We start from the raw sequence: 21,535 nt of genomic DNA, 5'->3' as shown, positions 1-21,535 counted from the left end.
AGGTTAAGAACTTAATTCGTTCTGGAGGTCTATTCTTAACCTGAAACTGTTCTTAACCTGAGGTACCACTTTAGCTAATGGGGCCTCCCACTGCCGCTGCTCTGCCGCCGCACGATTTCTGTTCTCATCCTGAAGCAAAGTTCTTAACCCAAGGTACCATTTCTGGGTTAGCGGAGTCTGTAACCTGAAGCACCTGTAATCTGAAATGTCTGTAACCCGAGCTACCACTGTATTTGCAAATCTCCCCATCCTCTATCTTTTATATTTATAAGTGAAGTTGGATGAGAGTCCAAGTGGTATCTTTGCATGGGACAGGGCAAACCGACAGCAAAAGCATTGGGGGAAAAGACCAACTGACTCAGGGTTATGGGTTCAAGCCCCATGTTGGGCAAAAGATTCCTGCATTGCAGGGAATTGAACTAGATGATCCTCATGGTCCCTTCCACCTCCACAATTGCTATAATTCTACAGTATCATTGAATCATGGTACTATGTATTCAGTGATCTGTATTTGCCTGAGCTTGAGTCTGGACTAAGGATTCTGAGCTCCTGTATTTGATACATGGTGTCCAATCAGAGAACATTTCAGGATTTGGGCCTCTGCCATTGGCCCTGGAACTCTGAGTCATGATTTGCAGCTTGGAAGTTTAGACAGCCAATCACGTTGGGAGTGGGAGTGGCCCAGGCTTTCAGAAGAAGAAGAAGAAGAGTTTGGATTTGATATCCCGCCTTTCACTCCCTTTAAGGAGTCTCAAAGCGGCTAACATTCTCCTTTCCCTTCCTCCCCCACAACAAACACTCTGTGAGGTGAGTGGGGCTGAGAGACTTCAAAGAAGTGTGACTGGCCCAAGGTCACCCAGCAGCTGCATGTGGAGGAGCAGAGACGCGAACCCGGTTCCCCAGGATTACGAGACTACCGCTCTTAACCACTACACCACACTGGCTCTTTCAGGAATGTATATAAGCATTTGCTTTGCCCGTTTCCCAGTTATATAGTTCAATAAAAGTTCTTGCCTCATGGGAACCCATCCACACTTCACATAGTTCCCTGAAGTGGTGAGGCAACTCCTAGGACATAATAGCTGGAATCATAGCTGTTTAAAAACAGGCACTGGCTGTATAGTCCAATGTGCTGTAGTATCACAGCTGGGATGTGCGTTTTTTAAAATTCACAAGATGTCATTGGCATAGATGAGTTCTGTTGCTCACTGCAGGTGATCTCCCAGGCACCATCCGTTAGATGTCTGCAATGCTCCTGCAGCCATATTCACAGCACATGTAGCAGCAATGAATCTCATTTTCCAAATGACAGAGGATTAATTGCAGTTTTGATGCTAGAAGGAGGCACTACCTCTAAAAGAGAACTACTTCGGCAATGATAAATGTTCGGATTCCATGCAACTATGCATTTAATGTGAAATGTACTGGATAATCAAGAAAGATCTCCGAGGCTGCAATCCTATGTTCTCTCTCACCTTGGAATATCGGGGGGGGGGGGCTATTTCTGAGTAAAAATGTACAATATTGCATTGCAAAAGGAGTATGCTCAGGAATAAGAAGTGCATTAATTGCTTCAGGTACGTTATCTCAATAATCTTTACACCAGGCCTGTAGTGTTATTACCCATATGTTTCATAGGAAAGCTGAAACTGAGTATATAAGAACATCATAAAAAGAGCCCTGCTAAGTCAAACCAAAGGTCCAGCATCCTTTTTTCACACTGGCCAAGCAAGTTGACTATGGGAAGCCTGCAATCAGGGAGGAAAGCAGGGCATGATCTGAACAGCACTCTCCCTACTTGTGGGGATCAGGTACAATTTAAGCTATTGATTTCCCAACTCTCAACATTAGTTCTCATACCTTAAAATTCTAATCAAGATCGGAGACTTCTGGGTTAGCGCCTCTGGCAATGGCTGAATTCCTCTGATCGGGAGGAATGTACTCTGTGGAAACAGGGTCTGGCCGCCACGGCGAAGGCGGAGACCCACTAAAAATCACAGGTGGGAGAAGCCTGTGAACCTGGGATTTGGCTGGCACCTTTTGCGCCTCCCCTACTCGCGGGGAGACCCGGTTTCGGGGCTCCGGAGCGACGTGGGGTGAGTGGTGCGGTGCTTCGAATTGATTGCTTCTTTCACGGAGTGAAGCCGCATTGCTGTTGCCGGAGAGCGCTGACTTTTTCCTGTGGACAATTCGATTTTAAACAACTACCCGTGAGTAGAACGGAAAATTGGATCTATAAATGTCTTAATTTGGCACCGAAACGGGAAGGTTTTAAACCTTCCTTTTTGTAAATAGATTGAAGCAAAGACGCTGCAAGCTAAGGTCTTGGAAAGTCTTCCGCAAAGGATTAAACTTCCATCGATTAAAACTATTAAACCCCCCTTGGAAGCAGGAGAAGAGGGGGGAAATTTTGGATTGCGCAAGCCTGCAGGAGAGAGTGATGAAAATTAAATCACCACCGCTCTGAACCTGGAAAGGGGCTGCCAGTAAGATCGACGTTTTGAAGTTCATTGGCTGTGAATAGAATGTATCTTGACAGTTAGCTAAATAAGAGAAATATATTGTTTCCATTGTCCTCTTCTGCGTTTAAAAAGGAGGAAAAGTAACTGAAAATTGAAACTATATTTACTGTTTGAACTGTGCTTAAAAGGATTGACACAAATAGAAACTGTTTCCTTCTAGAGGGAGCCTTTGAAACTGTTATAAGAGCTGAGCTGGGGGAACCAGCTGCAAGATAAGAGACTGTGAGAATCAGGGATTGACCTTGGACTATTTGAGAATGTCGACAGAAGAAGCTTTAGTGATTGCATTATGCAAGATAAGTCACTCGTTGGAACAACTCCACAAGAAGACAGATGTTATGACTACTAAAATTGATAACTTGGGACAAAAAGTGACTAACTTGGGACAAAAAGTGACTAATTTGGGACAAAAAGTGAACATCAATACAGAAATTATTCAGGATCTGATACAGGAATCTACTTTGACAGGGCAAATTGTCGAGAAGGCGAAGGAGAAAGTTGCTGTTGTTGAACCTAAAGTAATACAAGTGGGAGCCCCAGCCTTACAGAGGCAAATTGAGGACTATAAGTTGAGGCCTTTTATGATTGAATATAGAAAAAGTCAGATTTTGAGGATCGGAGCCCTGCCTGGACTGGAGAAGGAAAGTTGGATAGATCCCTTCATGCAGGGATTTACTGACTTTTGGGATTTGGACTTGGGTCGTGAGGAGATTGGAGGTGTGGGGGGCTTTAGATTTGGAGGAATTTTGAAACATGTCCTGAAATACCTTATGGATTTTAGATTTAACCATGGAGATTTGGTTGACCTGTCGAGAAGGAATAAAAGCATTGCTAGGTTGGAGCTTCCCCAAGATCTGCTCTTCAGTATCAAAGGAAGGAAAATAAGAACAAGATCAGTAGAAGACAAAGTAAAGTGCATGTATAAATATGAAGAAGACCTGCAGAAGGGACTTGGAAAAGAGTTAAGAGCCTCGGACAGAAGATCACCAGGTTGATGGACTATATGGAATTGACAAATGACTGGCAGTATCCGAGACCAGGGAGAAGAGATGGTGGAAGAAGATTGGAAAAAGTTTAAAGTTTATTTTTAGAAATAGAAATATTGTAAAATTACTGAGTGTTAGAAAAATGTTGGAATGAAATCTTATGGCTTTAGTAGAAATGTTATAAGGAGTTAAGCATAAATAAGCATTATAGTATTAATGGAAAATAAGGGTAAAAATAAGTTAAGATATTTATATGACAGAAAACAGAGAAAGATGGAAAGGAATTGCTGTAACAATTAATAGAAGTGGAATACAAAAAGGGAGGTGAGAGGAGGTCGATGAAACAAGGGTATGAAAGATAGAGTACTGAAATGGTATGATGTATGTTTTTAAATTGTTTTTGTTTTGTTTTGTTTAGGTCAATGTGTCAATGTTGTGTTTTGTATTGTTTATATATTGTATTGTATTGTATTGTTTTTTCCCTTTCTTTTTTATTTTTGTCTTTTTTCTTCTCTTTCTTTTTTGTAAGTTTTAAAAGTAATAAATATTATTTTTTAAAAAAAAAAAATTCTAATCAAGATCTTTAGTCAACTTTGCCTGGAATATAAAGTCAGGATGCCCTTGGCCATCCATTTAGCTAAAGCAGGGGTGGAGGTAGGGCCCTTCTGCCATCCAATGTTGCAGGATTTCAACTCCCATCATCTCTGACCTTTGGTTATGGTGGCTGTGACTGATGGGAATTGGGAGTCCAACAACATCCCGAGGGCCACAAGCTCCCACCTGTGAATTGTAAGCCATCCTGGAAACTGAAGAAATACCTACATATAACAAACAAACAAGCAAAAACTATTTATGGACTACTGGTTTTGCTTCTCCCTCTCAGCCGCTTTATAATGCAAACATCTGGAACCCAGTTTCAGTGGTAAAGTGCTGGGCAGAAAAAAGGTTAAGCCTTCTTCTTCCTGCCTACCATTCTCCTCCCCACCTTCAAATCTCCCCTTGTTGCATACGCGCCAACTCCTATGGGCTGAGGTTTCTTCCAGCCCCTCAATATTGTTTAGCAGGGGGCTCACCAAGCCAGACGTGGTACGGCATCAGTGGCAGGCTCCTCCTGAGCGTGAGAGAGGAGGAGCCACGGCCATTGGTGCTGCAAGGTGCTGGGCTAGGTGCTCAGTCTCCTCCCAATGATGCACGCACGACATGCATCACGTGTGTGCTGTCACACACGTATGACATCACAGGCATGTGATACGCATGGCATCGTGTGTCACATGACAATGCCCCCCCCCCCAATCGTTATCCAAAGCTGGCGCTTCTGCCTTGTTCACACCATTTCACAGTGGAATAAGTCCAACTTCCTTCTGTCCAACCTTGTTTGTTCTATCAGTGTTCCAGAAGCTGTTCCCAGAGCTTGGACACTTTTAGTAAGAAATAAATTCCTGCTTTTCTCTACTACCTGCATGCATGGTGCTTTATAGAGTGCAAGAAGACAAGGTCCCTGTTCCGAGGAGCTTACAGTCTAAACCTTGATACATGGGAAATCTTTTTTAATATATAGTTTATTCAATTTATTTCCTTTATTTTAGCTATGGTCATAGATATGTTTTATATACCAACTATACTGGAACTGGTCATGTTTCCCAATATTTATTTCTTCCGTATTATTGCAACTACGCTGAATAGTGTGCATGTTCAGTTATATATTGACAACAAAATTAAAGAATCTAGTCCATCCCATTTCCAATACAAACTCAGCTTCAGAAACAGAGCTTCTCTCCATTCAGTTCCCTCAAACGTAATTGAAAACTTTAAGCTGCACATCTTTCATAATAAAGAACTGTCCTAGTACCCTCTCCAGAGTTATTTTTTCTTAGAAAGACTGCTCATTAATGCTAATTTCGTTCCTTTCTCTTTAAAATTATTATTTTAATTATACAGTGGGCAAAGCCAACGGATCCATTTCCTTGTCTGGGGTGAAGGACAAGATGGTGCCCTCCAAATTCCATGTACAGGAGTTGACATGACTGACAGCTGAATTTCACTTCAGCACAACAACAAGGTGGCATCCCCCATTACTTCCGAGGGCAGCAAGCTAGTTCAGGTGGGCACAGGGCAGACCTTGTGGGACAAAGATCCCTGTCCCCCTGCAGAAGGAAATGGCTGAGGAGAAATAGAGGGTGGTTGGGGATGGGGGGCTGCCACCTCTGCCCCCCAACACCTGATGCCTGAAATGGTTGTCTCACTCTGTCTGATGAGAGGGTCTGTTCTGACTGTGATTATTATTTTGTCTTCCTGCCGCTCTGTTTGTCTGGCAAAACATTATTGGCTTCAATATATAATTTATATATTTCATTCAGTTGGGTTCTTTTTTCCTTTTTTCCTAAAGATTTTTTTAAAAAACCAAGTATTTACAATAACATATGAAAGGTCAGCAATAATTTTGAATTACAATAAGCTATTTCCCTTTGCTTCCTACTCCCATGCTATTTAAGAGCAAACAGTGGCGAAGCAAAAGGCAATTTAGAAGTGCATGTATCTGCTAGGCCCTCTAGTGGAATTTGCAGGCTGTTTTCCTCTGTCCTTCTCCACCAACCATTTCCTTTTAAGCAAGACCAGCTTAGTTCAGCAGGGCTTACCCACACTAAATGTCTTTGGTTTATGGCCTTTAGTTGAAATCCTATATGTTCTTACTCTGTGTGAAGGGACACTTTGTTCACCCATTTCCTATGGGGCATCTACATGACATTGTCATCAGCTAGTGGCCCTCCTATGTTTTCTCTGTGCTTCTTCCAGTGCACCTTCACTGTTACATTTCCTGGCACCACTATTTTATTATCATGCCTTTTGGCTGATGATAGGAAATATTGAAATATTCACAAAACACTTAATGGAAAAGGCATTCTAGTGCAAATTTTAAAATTGTTTTAAACAGGACTTTTTTCCCAGCCAGAACTCACTGGAACTCAGTTCCAGCACCTCTCAGGTGGGCACCATTGCCATTATAAGAGAACAATGGAGGCATTTGTCATGAGTTCTGGTACCTCTTTTTCTAGAAAAGAAGCACTAGATTTAAGAAACATGCATGCACTATCTTTTCCACATTTCCCCCAATATTCTAATTTGTGATAAATTGCAGGCATATATAACTAACAAGCATAGGGCTAGTTAAATGCATTAAGGGTTAAGATCATAGAATTGTATTCCTAGCTAGGTCATGCCCTTCACCTGGAAGGTAGGAAGTTAAGTTTCCTTCTTTGTTCATTCTCTTTCACCATGTGAATTCACTGAGATAGGACATGCCCCAGCTTGCTCTCTATAAGCTCTGACCACGTGCTTAGAGCTATTTCACAGTATTTTATAAACCCAATACGTTCTACCTGTGTTCTTCTTGTTGCTGCATGGAATAACACATGAATGTAAACTTCGGAGTTTTGTAAGTAAAGCATATAAATTTACTAACAGTGTGGTCTGTTCATTAAAACAGGGGCAGAGAGGGGGAAGCACTGTAAGTGGAATAATGGGATATTTAAAAGGTTTAATTCCCACGCTTCATTGTGCTGCATGATTCTGTGATTTTAAATTCAGCTGGGGTCTCTTTCTTGCTAGAGAGCATGTTTAGGCCTTTGCTTTGGATCTTGAAATCCAGCTAATTCTTTTATTAATTACCCTACATGAGTGATCTACATCTACCAGAAGGCATTACAGTGGTACCTTGGTTTGCAACCATTTTGGATTACAACCATGTCAAACCCAGAAGTGTGTGTCCCTTTTTTTGGATTACAACCCATTTTGGGGGGGATTACAACCCCCTTTTTTTGTTTTTGAGGCCCCATTGCTGAAAGTGCGCCTTGGGTTACAACCTGTTTTGGTTTACAACCGGACCTCCGGAACGGATTATGGTTGTAAACCAAGATACCACTGTATGGACAGGTCTGCTGCTCCCTCTATAGACATGGAGATCTGATGGAACTCAGTCCTACTGAACTCAGCGGAAGTTACTTCAGAGAAAAATGCACAGGATCAAATTGTAGGCTTTCTAAATAAATTTTAAAAACCAGATTTTGGCTTAACTAGAACTTTAGTTTTGCTTCCAAATGTGTCCAAATAACCATGAAATCTGCACATATCTTTCCTGAGACAATTTCGCACCATTATTTCTGTAAAGGCCAGAGAACCGTAAAGCAATTCTAGAATGAAGGCTGCCAAGTGGTAATCTAGCTATACCTGGTACAACAGCTATGACCGCTCCCAGACTGGGAGAGCTTGAGCACAGTAGTTCAGGCATTGGCGACTTCGAGACTGAATTAATGGAATGCACTCTATATGGGAACTGTAACTAGTGGAGAATACTGCAGCAAGGTTACTGCCTAAAGTGAGGCACTGTCAGCATATTATATGTCCACTCAGAGATCTGCACCAGTTGCCAATTTGTTACCAGGCCAAGTTCAAGGTGTAACTATCAGTATATAAAGCGTTTAACAGTTTGGGACCAGTTTACTTGCAAGATCACCTTATTTCATATGTGCTCACTCAGCTGCTTCAATCTGTGGAACTGGCACTTGTTTAGGTACCACACAATAATCACCCCACATTTGCAAGAAATCTTTATTTTGGTGTGGCATGAATTACAGTTTGCAACTGCTTTCCTGTTGACACCAGGCAGGCACTTTCACTTTTTCTTTCTTTCTTTTTCTTAGGTAAGTCTATCCAGACATGTAAATGTTGATGTGTTTTAATCTCCTTTTAGTTTACTGCTGATTTTGATTGTTTTGAAATGTTTTTAATTATTGGTTTTTACCTATTTTTTAAATTGATAGATAATTGCAATATTTCTTGTAAACTGCTTAGAAGTTTGGTTACCATCAAGCAGTATATGCATTTTGAATTCTCCCAAACGTTTATTTGACACATACACTTTTCCTAGAGTTCAGCAACACAGCCTTTGAAATGATCCACATGCTATCATATTTTTTTAGGCATTGATGGTCGTAGCTGGTGGGTAGGGCTTTTCCTCCCATTAGCAAGTTCTAAGAACGAAGAGGTTTGTTTGAAATACAACCAGAATGCCTCTAGCCTGGCTTTGCAGAGGAACAAATATTATATGATGGAATATAGATCTTTTTCTCTCTCTACTATAATATGAGCATAAGGAAAGCAAAAGCTGTATTGGGAAATGACTTCTAAATATGACAGACAGCTGCCAGGCCCAAAGAAGACACAAAAGTTGGAACCTGTCCTCAAATTGAAAATAAATAAGCTACTTCTATAGCCCAATGGTACAACCCACAGCTGAGGAGCACATAGAGGGTGGATATTATGCACTATCAGTGATATATGCCCTTAAATTCACTTTGATACACCATTACTGCTTCATTTTGCTCTGTATTAATTTTCAAGCATCTTCGCCAGTCTTTCATTGTAGCATGGCACAGCATAAAAATCAAGAGTGCAGGACTTGCATAATTTTATGTCTTTACACATTATAATTAATCACAGTGAACCTACCCTAGATGTTCTACCTTAATTGGCTGTGCCCCCTTATGAACTAAATTCATTTCTTTCCCTGATGTGTGAAGAACGAGTTTCTGGAGGGATATAATTGTCAGAGCATGAAAGGGAAAAGATATTCAGACTTCAGAAATACTTCCCTGTAGCCCCATTCCAAAAGTTTCTCTGTGTGTTTTGTTCATGCAGATTCAAAGACAAGAATGAAGCATGTTACACCCTCGTGGGGCATTTATTTTTAGGCACGTGAAACTTTTTCTGTCATTAGCAGTGCATCATCTACCTCATGTGGAGCTCTGTAAATAGTTAAGGTGAGATTATCAGCCTCTGACAGGAAGTCCCTGAGCTGTTCCCTGCTATCCATGTTAACTGTGGCCTGTAAAATGTACCGTATTTTTCGCCCCATAGGGCGCACCAGCCCATAGGGCGCACCTAGTTTTTTTGGGAGGAAATAAAGGGGAAAAAATTATTTCCCCTCCCCCCAGGCGCGGGGCTGGGGCGGGGGAAGCCCGAGCTTCCCCCGACCCCAGCCCCCAGAACAGACTGCTATCCGCAAGCCTGGGGAGACCGGCGCGACTTCCCGACGGTCTCCCCAGGCTTGTGGATATCTGCCCGAAGCCTGGGGCGCGCTCCGCTGCGCTCCCCGGGTTTCGAGCTGCAGGCTGCTGTCCGCAAGCCTTGGGAGCCCGGTGGGAACTCCCGCAGGCTCCCAAGGCTTCCGGATAGCTTCCTGAAGCCTGGAGAGCAAGAGGGGTCGGTGCGCACCAACCCCTCTCGCTCTCCAGGCTTCAGAAAAAGCCTGCATTCGCCCCATAGGACACACACACATTTCCCCTTCATTTTTGGAGGGGGGAAAAGTGCATCCTATAGGGCGAAAAATACGGTATTTCCACTGCCTCCCATTCAACTCCCCTGATTTAAAAAATCAGGTTAGCCCAATACTATTCGGCTCTTGCTTTTGTTTTCATTTTTCTAACCCTCAAAAGTGCCACATGCTACAGCATTGAGACTATTTCAATAATATTGTGCCAGGCACTCCTTGTTATCAGGATCTCATTTGCTGGATCACCACCTCATCATTGTGAGTGGGCTTGTACGTTCCTATGACCCTTGTGAGCAAAGCCGTTGGGAGTCTCGGACTCCCAGCAGGGTCACCCAAGGTGGTAAGGTCAAAGGGGAGGAGATAGACTTCCGGAGGCGGCGCCATCGGCAATGGCGGATTCCCTCTACATCTGAGGGAGGAAGCTCCGCAGAAATCGGGTCCTGCCGCTACAGCGAGGAGATAGACAAGGAATGATCTAAGAAGTCTTCAATGGCAGAACAGGCGGAAGATAACAAGTGACATGTTACAACGGCTGTGAAGGCGGATGAAGGCTGCAGCAGATAAGAATCTACCAGTTGCTGGGATACTCATGCCATTGGAAGAGAGCCTTTCTGTGAAGACAGTGTGTTGGTCAGCGTGTACTGATCTACACACATAAAACAAACTCACACACAGGCGTCTTCCAAAAACCCATCCCAAACCCCAAAAAGTCCCCTGGCAATCGGCAAATGGTAATGGGGGCAGGACCGTGAAATCTGGAAGTCCCTTGTCATTAACCAGCACTTGGGCAGTGGATAGAGAGTCAGTCGTTCTGACTCAAGGAACGAAGCAGTTGAGCAGCTTGGCAGCTTGGCAGCTGTATCCATGACTGAGCAGTCCTAAAAGAAACACCAGGACTGGTTTGATGAGAATGACAGTGAGACTGAATGCATTGTTGACAAGAAAAGGAAGGCCTTTCAGATCTTGCAAAGAGACAGAAACTGCGCCGCTAAGGAAAAAACTTCTCAATGTATTGCTGCCGCCACCTACTGAGCTCCAGAGAGCAGTAGGACTCTCCCTCTACATGCTTGCGTTAGTACATCCACACAAGACATGGGAGGTGAGATATACTGGCCCTAGCAGCTACCCATACCAGAACACAGTTAAAACATAAACATACATTTATTTAGGGAATGTAACACTCAGAACAAGTAATCAATTTATTTTGATTACTAAAATAAAGAGTTCTACTGTCCTAATGCAGAGTTCACTAATGTGACATGTGTGGGTCTCAGTGTGCCCTCCTGCAGCTCCTGTAACACCTGCTAAAGGTCTCAGTAAACATCCCCTAAAATTTCAGTGGACAGGAGACTATTAGCCCTTCCTGCTCAGTTCCTGTTTGCACTGGTTCAGCTCAGCCTCTTAATCACATACCCTTACACCTACCCACTGTTCACTTCATGCCACGACTGGACACCCAGCCTCCCATCTGTTCTGAATAGTGGAGAGGTACAAAGATCTTTTCTCAGTGAGTGTGGCAGTGACTAATGTAGGTGCCTTTCCCCCACTGATGGGCAGCTGATGCGGGGGGGGGGGGAGAGATACCCCCACCATTTTGTGGTCCTGTCTCTTGTTCTGCTCTTTCAATTGTGGCAGCCATTTTCCCATGCTCCCCACAGCACCCATATTGTGTAATTCCACACCCTAACAGCAGCTGTTTTGTGACTGGAACCCACAGGAGTTCCTCAAAATTCCAGATATGCCCCCTAGCCATTATGTTTTCATTCCCTCTCCTGCACTTGGCTCTCGCCTGTGGCTCCTAGAAGATGTCAGCATACAACAGCGGCCACACCCCAGGAAAAGGCTTGCCAGCTAAACCAAGTGAGGGTAACCTCGGTGAGCGAAGACACACTATGGCGGATTGAACCGGCAAACCAACAGTGGGTTCCTGCACGTGCTGTAGAGGGAAGAGAAGGGCAGATGGGGCTTGTCAATTTGGGGTGGTAGCCTACCTAAGAGAAGGAACACTCTGATCCTAAACTTCCACTGCCTCGCGGGGGAACTTCCAAGAGAAGACTAAGGAGTAAACTGTACAGAAATCCAGAGTGGAGTCCCTAAGATGATTGGATTGTGCCCTGTATGCCTCCTTCCAGCAACCCCTACAGCCAAGCTGATGCCAAACATATTGCTCTGATTTCCTTCCTACCACATCAGCAGGGCTAAGAAGGGGGGGGTCTTGTTGTCAGGGCAGCCCAGGACCCCCAGACACACTGCCCAGGACAGCACCCTGGGGAGGTCACTTCAGTGCTGAAAATGCAGCCATTTTTCACCCCTAGAGGTGCACTCCATTGCCTCTCGATAAATGCCAACAACCTCACATCTCATTCTCATTCTCTGGCCACTCTTCAACTATGAATCTCCACAGTCACTCACTCTAATTCCATCCAAAATCCCATCACATTCCTCTGCCTTTCAACATTCTTCCAATCACTTTTCTGTTATGTGGGTTCTGTGATGGAAGGTTGGTGGGATATAAATTTAAAGTTAGTACATAAATTTGTCTCAGCTGTTTATCATTGTCCTCCTGGTAAAAAACCAAACCAAGCCACGAAACATTTGATCACGCCTGAATTATTTTGAGTGAGCTGGGTTTTTATTCTAAATGGAGGCTGATTTGTATAAAGTAAATTGTGCAACATGAAGCATCCTGAAATATACTACTGTTCTAGGACCAATCAGACTGCTGCAGTTTGGATCCTATTCAACTCTGTACATAACACATCCCTTAAATGAGACTGCTTAAAGAGCAGTTAAGGCATCCTCATGGCAAGAATGGCTCAAGTGTACATAACACCCCTCCCCTCTAAGTTCCAGTCCTGCCCGGGAGGTCGCATTCATAGTCCTCAAGGTACGCCAGTGGCCTACGTGTGCGTTGAGTGTTCCCTGGTCCAGGGTTCAGGTTCTGGCTCATGTTCCAAGAATGCTGGCTGTGATGGGGCCGTTTGGTCTGGCGCAACCGGCTCGTTCAGTCGTGGTTCTGGTTCCGGTGTCCTTTCGGCCTCGCGGGTCCTCTCTGTATTTACTGATTCTGCCTCTCCTGCTGGCCCCTCCTGCTCTATGGGCCTCACTGCCCCACTGTTCCCTTGAGACTCCTCTGACCTGTCCTCCTCCTGGTTTTCTCCCGGGAATCATTGCCGTATCTGGTCGCAGTGGCGGTGCCAGCATTGCCTCCCATCAGTTAGCACCTCGTACGACACGGGGCCGGTGACCCTGGTGACTGTGGCGGGTACCCATGCTGGGCCTGCCCCAAAATCTTTTGCGTACACTGGGTCCTGGGCCTCAAAGGTCCGGAGGTTCCTGCCTTCCCCCACCACTACCTCATCCTGAGCTCTATCGGGGTGAAGGCGGTCCAATCTGATTGCAAGGCGCCGACCCATTAGTAGTTCAGCGGGGCTCCGGCCAGTCATTGAGCTGGGGGTGCTGTGCTGTGCTAGAAGGAATGTGGCAAGGCGGTACTCCCAATCCCCTTGCGTCATGCGGCGGTCCGCACCATGTGTTCTGCTTGGCCATTGGTGGCAGGGTGGAATGGCGCCGAACAGATGTGGCGGATGGCATTCTGCGCTGTGAAGGTTTGGAATTCTCCTGACATAAATGTGGTCCCGTTGTCTGAGATGAGAGTGTCAGGGAGCCCGTGGGTTGCAAACAGCCTGCGTAGTACCCGGATGGCTGCAGACGTAGAAGTGGAAGCTCATAGTGGTGAGGAGGAATGAATGAAAGTCCCCTCAAAGTATCTGCTTTATATACATTATTTACACAATGGGCTGCACATGATTGGCTAATTCCGGAATTCTACTGTAAGCCAATCAGGTTGTGGGTTCACTTCTATCTGGAGCATGATTGGGTGGTTCCTGCCAACCAATCATGCTGCTGCATTGTTCTAGGACCAATCAGACTGCTGCATTCTGAATCCTATTGTTCTAGGACCAATCAGACTGCTGCAGTTTGGATCCTATTCAACTCAGTACATAACACATCCCTTAAATGAGACTGCTTAAAGAGCAGTTAAGGCATCCTCATGGCAAGAATGGCTCAAGTGATATGGGAAGCTATTCTGTAGTTGCTGCCACTAGGTGGAGCCATTATACATCATTGTTTAAGGATTGGGGAAAGGAAATCATAGTGTTTACAGCTGAAAACTTTAAAAAGTGATGCCACAAGAGACCCAAGTGTGGGACACACTTTAGTGAATGTGCAACTTTTATTATTCAAAAGATCTGCTGCTCTAAGAATTCCATTCTCTGCAGGTGTTCCCCAGAACCAGGGTGTATTCTCAGCTCTCCCCTCCCCAACTGTGGAAGCTACCTGTGCATGACCCCTCCTCTGCGCCCCCGAACCTTTTTGCAACCAAAAGAGAACAGGAAAAGAGAGAGGGAAAGAAAAATAGCAATAGGAAGTTGAAGTTGGGGAGATTTATAAAGAAAAAGACAGAAAAACTAAGGGGATGCTGCCCCCCTCCCTATAATTCTTTAGGGATAAGAGTATTTTCTGTCCCCATAATTAGACACCAATATGCCCTCTCCCCCAAAAGTATAACTGAGAAGTTGCTGAGCCACCGCCCACCCCACCCCATTATAACTGTGGTGACTAGGATTTGCCCAGAATGATTATGGTCCTTGTAAAATACAGTCAAGGTTCTGTTTATATTTCCTGCTATGGTATACTAGGGTTTAATGGAGGATCATCACAAAATGACTGCTCAAAACTGTGTAGTTGTTGCCTGTAATAAGGAATTAATGCATTATTTACAACACTGTCCAGGGCACAAACGTAATCTTACCATTATATCTAACTGTCCTTCAGTTTGTCTGAATGCCGTTTGCCTCTTTTTAAGAAGCAGCCTAGCTGCTTATTAAACCACATATCCCAATTACGCAAAAACTTATTTCACACTACACAATTTCTTCAAACAAAATGTGTCTAGTTAGAATAAACAATGTCCAGAACTGCTTCTGCTCCTTGCACCCGATCAAGAAATGGTTCCTGCTATTATTTCATCTCTTCCTTTTTACAGAACATTGCTTTGTACATAATTGATTTTCTTATCCCTGAAGTTATGACATCTGGTACATGACTGTATCTTGTTTAGCACAAATTCCTGGCCAATAAACAGCTTTCCCAGCTCTTCTTTTGCATAGCTCAGTTCCCAAACGACTTATGTACTTAGGTATTTCTTTCCTTAGGTCTCATAGTACAATTCCATGGCACATACTTTTAATTCCTCTTTATAGTTCCAGTAAGAAACTTCAACTCTTTCATGCTTCCTGTAAAGCTGATAGTATTTATTGAGATGTTCTATTGTTTGCAATACAGTGGTACCTTGGTTTACGAACTTAATCCTTTCTGGAAGTCTGTTCTTAAACCAAAACCGTTCTTCAACCAAGGCACGCTTTCCCTAATGAGGCCTCCCGCCGCTGGTGCCCTTCCACCATTTGGATTCCATTCTTAGACCGAGGTAAAGTTCTCAAACCAAGACACTATTTTGGTTTTGTGGAGTTTGTAAACCAAATCATTCTTAAACCGGACTGTTCTTAAACCGAGGTACCACTGTAGTTGTTTATAATTCCTTCCATTTTAGTCACAAGCCTAGCAAATCATGAGATCTACAATCAAATCAGCCTCCTCAGAACTTACACTCCCCTTCTCCTCATTCTATGCCACATGGCTTGGATCAGCATATGTTAAAACATCTAGTTATCACACACAGTTGGCAGTGGTTATTCTTTGGATTCATGGAGACTCAAAGCATTTCTGAAAACCGCCCCCAATGTTTTGTGGGTTTTGCACCCTGAAATAAGTCCTATAACCCTAACAAGAGAAGACTGTCCTGGCACTCCTAGTACTGTACACAGTGCCAACCTTCCTTTCTGTAGGATACTTTCAAGCTTGATGCTCCCATGCTGATTTCTTTCTAAATACACAAACACCGTTTGTGAACTTTGCCCCCCCCCCAACAACCTGAAGTCAAACAGCTTTCACATCAAAGTAGCATCCCCCTCAATATGCCCAAGCATGTTGTTCAACCGAAAGAATTATTTTCAGGCAATATGCTCTCAAATGTTATGCTCACATATCAAATATATTTTGTCTTTATAGATCTATGTTTGGATGCTTTAATTGAGATTCCTGCATTTCAGGGGGTTGGAGTCCCTTCCTGCTCTACAATTCTATGATTCTTGTATTAAAGAACTTTGGTTCATTGTGGCATACAAACCAGGGCAGTATCAATGAAATATAATAATCAATACAATAAATAGCAACATGCATACGAGTTGTAGAGTAGCACAATATACAAAAAATATATAGTGTAGAACATGTTTACTGTTTATATGGTGCAAACATGCCTTAACTTGGAATTCCCATGCTTCTTCCATTTGTGTTAACCTGCAAGTGGTTTAACTATTCTGTTAAATCAAATGCTTTCTTATTTCATAATTTCCCTTTTAAAGATTTTATTAAATTCACTTGATTTTATGAGTCCTCTTGGAGGAACATGCAACATTTAACTTCACTGTGGGTCTATCATAGTTCTAATTAGCACAGAAGGTCAAGAAATACACTGAAAGGACTGTACAGACATGGACATGGTTCAAATCCAAAACCATGTTTGGCCAAGAAGCACACTGGCTAACTTTGGACCAAAAGGCACATCTGAAACTAACTTAGATCAAATATATTGTCATGAGACTAGGATTGTACTCAATGGGATTTTGAGAAAGACACTCTGAATCAATGAATCCATTTGTGAAAGAAAAAAAATGTCTAAAAAGTCATGTCTGCAGGACAAGCTTAGTCTGCCAGATCTGAACATAAGAAGAGCCCTGCTGGATCAGACCAGACTCATCCAGTCCAGTCCAGTATCCTGTCCTCACAATGCCCCGTCAGATGCCTATGGGGAGCCAACAGGGAGGAAAGAAAGGCTTCTGCAATACTAAAGAGTTGGCAAAGTACAGTTGGTTTATTACCATAGGAATTAATGGTTGGATAATCCAGTCCTTTGTTACATCTGGCCACACCAGGGTGAGTGTTGCACCAAGAGTCAAATGTAACTGACAGTGCAATCGTGGACATGTCTACTCAGTGGGGTTCAGTGGGGCTTTTTCCCAGTAAGAGGGTACAGGATTGCAACCCGAATCTCTTAGAGGGTTTTTGTGGTTCTCTTTACCCTGAAATGGTGCGGGTGGCGCTGTGGGTTAAACCACAGAGCTTAGGACTTGCTGATCAGAAGGTCAGCAGTTCAAATCCCCATGATGGGGTGAGCTCCCGTTGCTCGGTCCCTGCTCCTGCCAACCTAGCAGTTCGAAAACATGTCGAAGTGCAAGTAGATAAATAGGTACCACTTCGGCGGGAAGGTAAACGGCATTTCCGTGCGCTGCTCTAGTTCGCCAGAAGCGGCTTAGTCATGCTGGCCACATGACCCGGAAGCTGTGCGCCGGCTGCCTCAGCCAATAAAGCGAGATGAGCGCCGCAACCCCAGAGTCCGCCACGACTGGACCTAATGGTCAGGGGTCCCTTTACCTTTACCTTACCCCGAAATGCGATTGAAGGTTGTGAATCTTCCTGAGCACTAAGAGGAACAGAGATAAAAAGGTAAAAAAAGGTAAAGGTACCCCTGCCCATACGGGCCAGTCTTGACAGACTCTGCGGTTGTGCGCCCATCTCACTTAAGAGGCCAGGGGCCAGCGCTGTCCGGAGACACTTCCGGGTCACGTGGCCAGCGTGACATCGCTGCTCTGGCGAGCCAGAGTCGCACACGGAAACGCCGTTTACCTTCCCGCTGGTAAGCGGTCCCTATTTATCTACTTGCACCCGGAGGTGCTTTCGAACTGCTAGGTTGGCAGGCGCTGGGACCGAGCAGCGGGAGCGCGCCCCGCCGCAGGGATTCGAACCGCCGACCTTTCGATCAGCAAGTCCTAGGCGCTGAGGCTTTAACCCACAGCGCCACCTGCGTCCCTAAAAGGAAACTATCTCAGTATTGTCTACACTGACTGGTAGCAATGGTACTCCAGGGTTTCAAGAAGGGAGTTCTTTGCAACCCTACCTGGAGATACTGCTGTGGATTGAACCTGGGGCCTTCTGCATTAAAGGCAGATGCTCTACCACTGAGCTATATGGAAACTTCCCTAACCACCTTCCTTACCTTCCCCCTAAACTTCCATCATGGAAGGACCTGTCCACTCCCCAAAGTGAGCAGTTGATCAGTGTGATAGGAATGTTGGAGGCTTATTAACTCCCCAAGCAGCAATGAGAGTTCATCTCTCAGAAGTGACTCTCTGTCCGTAAACAGCCATTGTAGCTGCTCACAGTTTTTCCAGGAATGTTTGATGGATGACACACTGAAGTGGCTGAGCCACACTCATCAATTTGCCAGATGCCCCCCGTTGAGCAGCTGAGCATAGCTGCTCAAAGCCCAGATTAGGATCTAGATTTTTCTCTGAAGTGTGAGGTTATTTAGACAAAAGACTGCGAGATAGACTGGATTATTACAAACAGGGGCTGATCAAAAAGAAGAAGCAGAATTAGAAATGATCTGCAGCTGCTAAAAGAGGAGTTTAATTAATTTCAAAAGGAATGGGGTCCCAGCAACTGGGACTTTATGCCAGGACTTCAAAATTAATTGGTTTGGCTTTTAAAAGTACTTGTGAGGAACTGAGATAATGGCCACATTCTTTAAAGATGGAAACTGCAACAGAAGGCTCAGGTTGTGGATACAGGAGCACAAACAACAGGTACTATTTCAATGTAGGCAACACTAGCCCACCTGTTAGAGAAACTGATGCAATAGTTTCTCTAAAGTAGGGCAGCAATTTAGCATTTCCTGGACTCCACTTGGTTTCCTTACACCCCAGCTCTCCCCACCCTTTAGTTTCAATGTTATGCTACTGCTAACACAATGGCAGCAAACCTCCACCTCCCTCTCTGCCTCCTCATTCTCATTTTGGGAAAGGTGGCCTAGGACAATGTCTGTGCCATCACCACTTTTCCAGGGTGGCTACACATTCTCTTTTAAAACTGTTTAAAGGTTTAAGGTAACTTAGCATTGGCAAAGTATGAAAAGTAAGGGAAGAGAAGAGGCGTATATAAAGGTCCTAACCCATTGCTGCCATTGTTTATAGGGATGCTTTTCTATTATGACTTTCTCTCCAGACATAGAGCATGAGAATAAAAGAGGCCTAATAAATGGGCTCTGGTGAGCTCCTGGGAAGTCTCACAGTCTGCTGCTAGGGTGGGAGCTTAAACTGTGCTTTCGGCACACTGAATCTGCCACCACTCTCTATTCATCTGTACCAGTTATCTCCCATGTTCCTTTTCTCTCCAAATTCACTGCATTGGCAGGTGCCATTTCTCCATAGTATTATGAAGAAATAGCACATGCCAACTCATTGTTATGGTGGGAGAAGTTTGCCCATCTCTCTTTTGCCTTCTGACTCGCCTCTCCTCTATGTCCTACACTTCACCTCATTTCTAAATCTCTTGCCTTTTCCCATTTCACCCATATAATCTTCACAGTAGATGTATTCTGTACTGCAGGGGTTGGACACCATCAGCCTGTGAAACAATCTTGGTTGGACAGGTCTGTAATGCCTTAAAAAAAACCCCACACCCACATGCCACTCAGCCAATGTCATGGGGGGTGATGTTAGCTGATAGCCGGGGTAGGGTTTTATTCAGCACTGGCTGTGTGACCACTTCTCCTGAGGGTAACAGGTGCGCACACAGCCAAAGCTTAGGGTAAGCCTGTTTGAAAGCTCTTTTGCAAACATCTCTGTGCTGCTCTTGAAACCTCTGTACTGGAGCTTAGACCTAGAGGGAGGAATATGCCTGGAAGAGAAGCCAAAATAAATTTTGTTCTCCCTTTCATAGAATTATGTAATTGTAGAGATGGAAGGGGCCCTGAGGATCATCTAGTCCAACCCCCTGCAAAGCAGGAATATGTAGCTGTCCCAAATGGGGATCAAACCTGCAACCCTGGCATTATCAGCACCATGCTCTAACCTACTTTCCACAGCCTCAACCTCTAAAAGAATCACTTACCCATCCCAGAGAGGCAGCTGCTCCAGAGTGTGCTGGAAATGAAGACTATCTGGCCCAGAGATTTAGGATTCTAACCAGGAGTTGGCAAAGTTGCAATCAGCAGAGAAAGCCCTCTAACCCATGAGTATAATATCTGTAGAGGAAGTAGTTATGCTTACATGAAGAGAGTTAATAAACAAAATGTCTCCCTTTTCTTCCCCATCCTGCTTCCAATCTTCTCCATAGCTTTTTTTGAAAAACCTAATGGAACAGCTGTGTAATTTTCCCAGGTGTAGATAATCCATCATCTGTATAAATTGCTCAACCACTATTGTGCTCTAGCCATTTCCTTCTCTATAATCTCTCCTTTCTAGGACTAGTAAACTCTATTACTTCTACCCTTCCCTTCCCAAAATGTATTGCCTGTATATCTTTCTCCCACCCCGCCCCCCTCCCTGCAGCTTGGGCAATCATTATCCACAGTACAGTGAGGGGGTATTTAACTCTTTTCCCACACACAATGGTCTCATTGCAAATCACCCCCCTTCTCTGAAGCTGGGAGGAATGCAACTGCCCATTTGGCTACAGGGTCTTAGAAATCTGCAATTAGAGCTTCTTTTTCACTTCTAGCCTAAAGCAGAAAAGCAATGATTAGGGTACTGATAAATCATCCAAATTGGGAAATTCCCCATGTGGAAAGTCTACTGTGCAGTTCTGCACAAAGTTGGCAAGAAAACTCTCTGCACACAGTAGGACCAATGGACATAATAAATCTCTGCATTGAGCCGCTGCCACACAGGCAGTCTCCAGACTGTCACTACTTTATGGAAGGGATTCAAGCACATACCATAAATGTAGGTTTGCATAACTAAAGTGAATTAAAATGGCCTGCTGCCCCAGAGCAGAGATGGGGCACCTTTTGGCCTCACCTGTCCTCACCCCACGCCCCAAGGCACCTTTGACAGGTGGGTGGACAACCCAGCTGATGACTGACAAGTGGGTTGTCCCACCCACCTGTGAAAGGCCCAACTGGCTTTTGGACACTTGGGAACAGCAGCTTAGGAAGTGCTGAGCCCAAGGGCAGGCAAAGCTGTTTTCCTGCAAGGATCAGCTGTGCAATTGAGTTTCCCATGGGGAACTTGGTTGCTCAGCTGATCCAGCAGTCGCAAAGTCACTGCTCATTAGCTGACAGGCAGTGACTTCTACTCTGCTTTCTGCTGGGGTTGGTTGCATGCCAGTTGTGTCCACACCATACATCATAAATGACTTTAGGTATGGAAAAAGTATGGGTAGTTTGCAGGAAATGGGCTTGTGGGACAAACTGGGACCCATGTAAGGCCCAAACCAGCCTGTGGGTTGGAGGTTCCCCACCCCAGTCTGAGTGCAACAAAGTAGCTTTTAAAAAGAATGAGACTTTTTGCAATTTGGAAAGTGAAGAGGAAAAGCACTGAAAAGTGTGGGAAAGGATGATTATCAAGAAGATGTATAAACCTGCTGTAAGCCACAGAGGTGTTTCTCAGCAGCCTTTATGTGGCTCATGTTAATTCACAGAAACAAGGTAGGTAATGAATACGTATATCTGCTTTTAGGAACTGAAGTGCCCTTCCTATCCTGTGGTAGTTGACAACAATGGTACAATGGTGCATTGT

At 44.4% G+C, this 21,535-nt stretch overlaps 1 long non-coding RNA gene across 2 annotated transcripts in view; it reads right to left on the bottom strand.

The window, feature by feature from the left end:
* Window positions 1-21,535, bottom strand: part of LOC307223517 — a 40,908-nt gene that overhangs the window by 17,754 nt on the left and 1,619 nt on the right. The window lies entirely within an intron of this gene.

This window comes from Podarcis cretensis (assembly GCF_951804945.1).
Source record: "Podarcis cretensis genome assembly, chromosome: 9".
Classification (NCBI taxonomy): domain Eukaryota; kingdom Metazoa; phylum Chordata; class Lepidosauria; order Squamata; family Lacertidae; genus Podarcis; species Podarcis cretensis.
The sequence above is the reverse complement of the archived record's forward strand: the minus strand, read 5'-3'. Positions and strand labels throughout refer to the sequence as shown.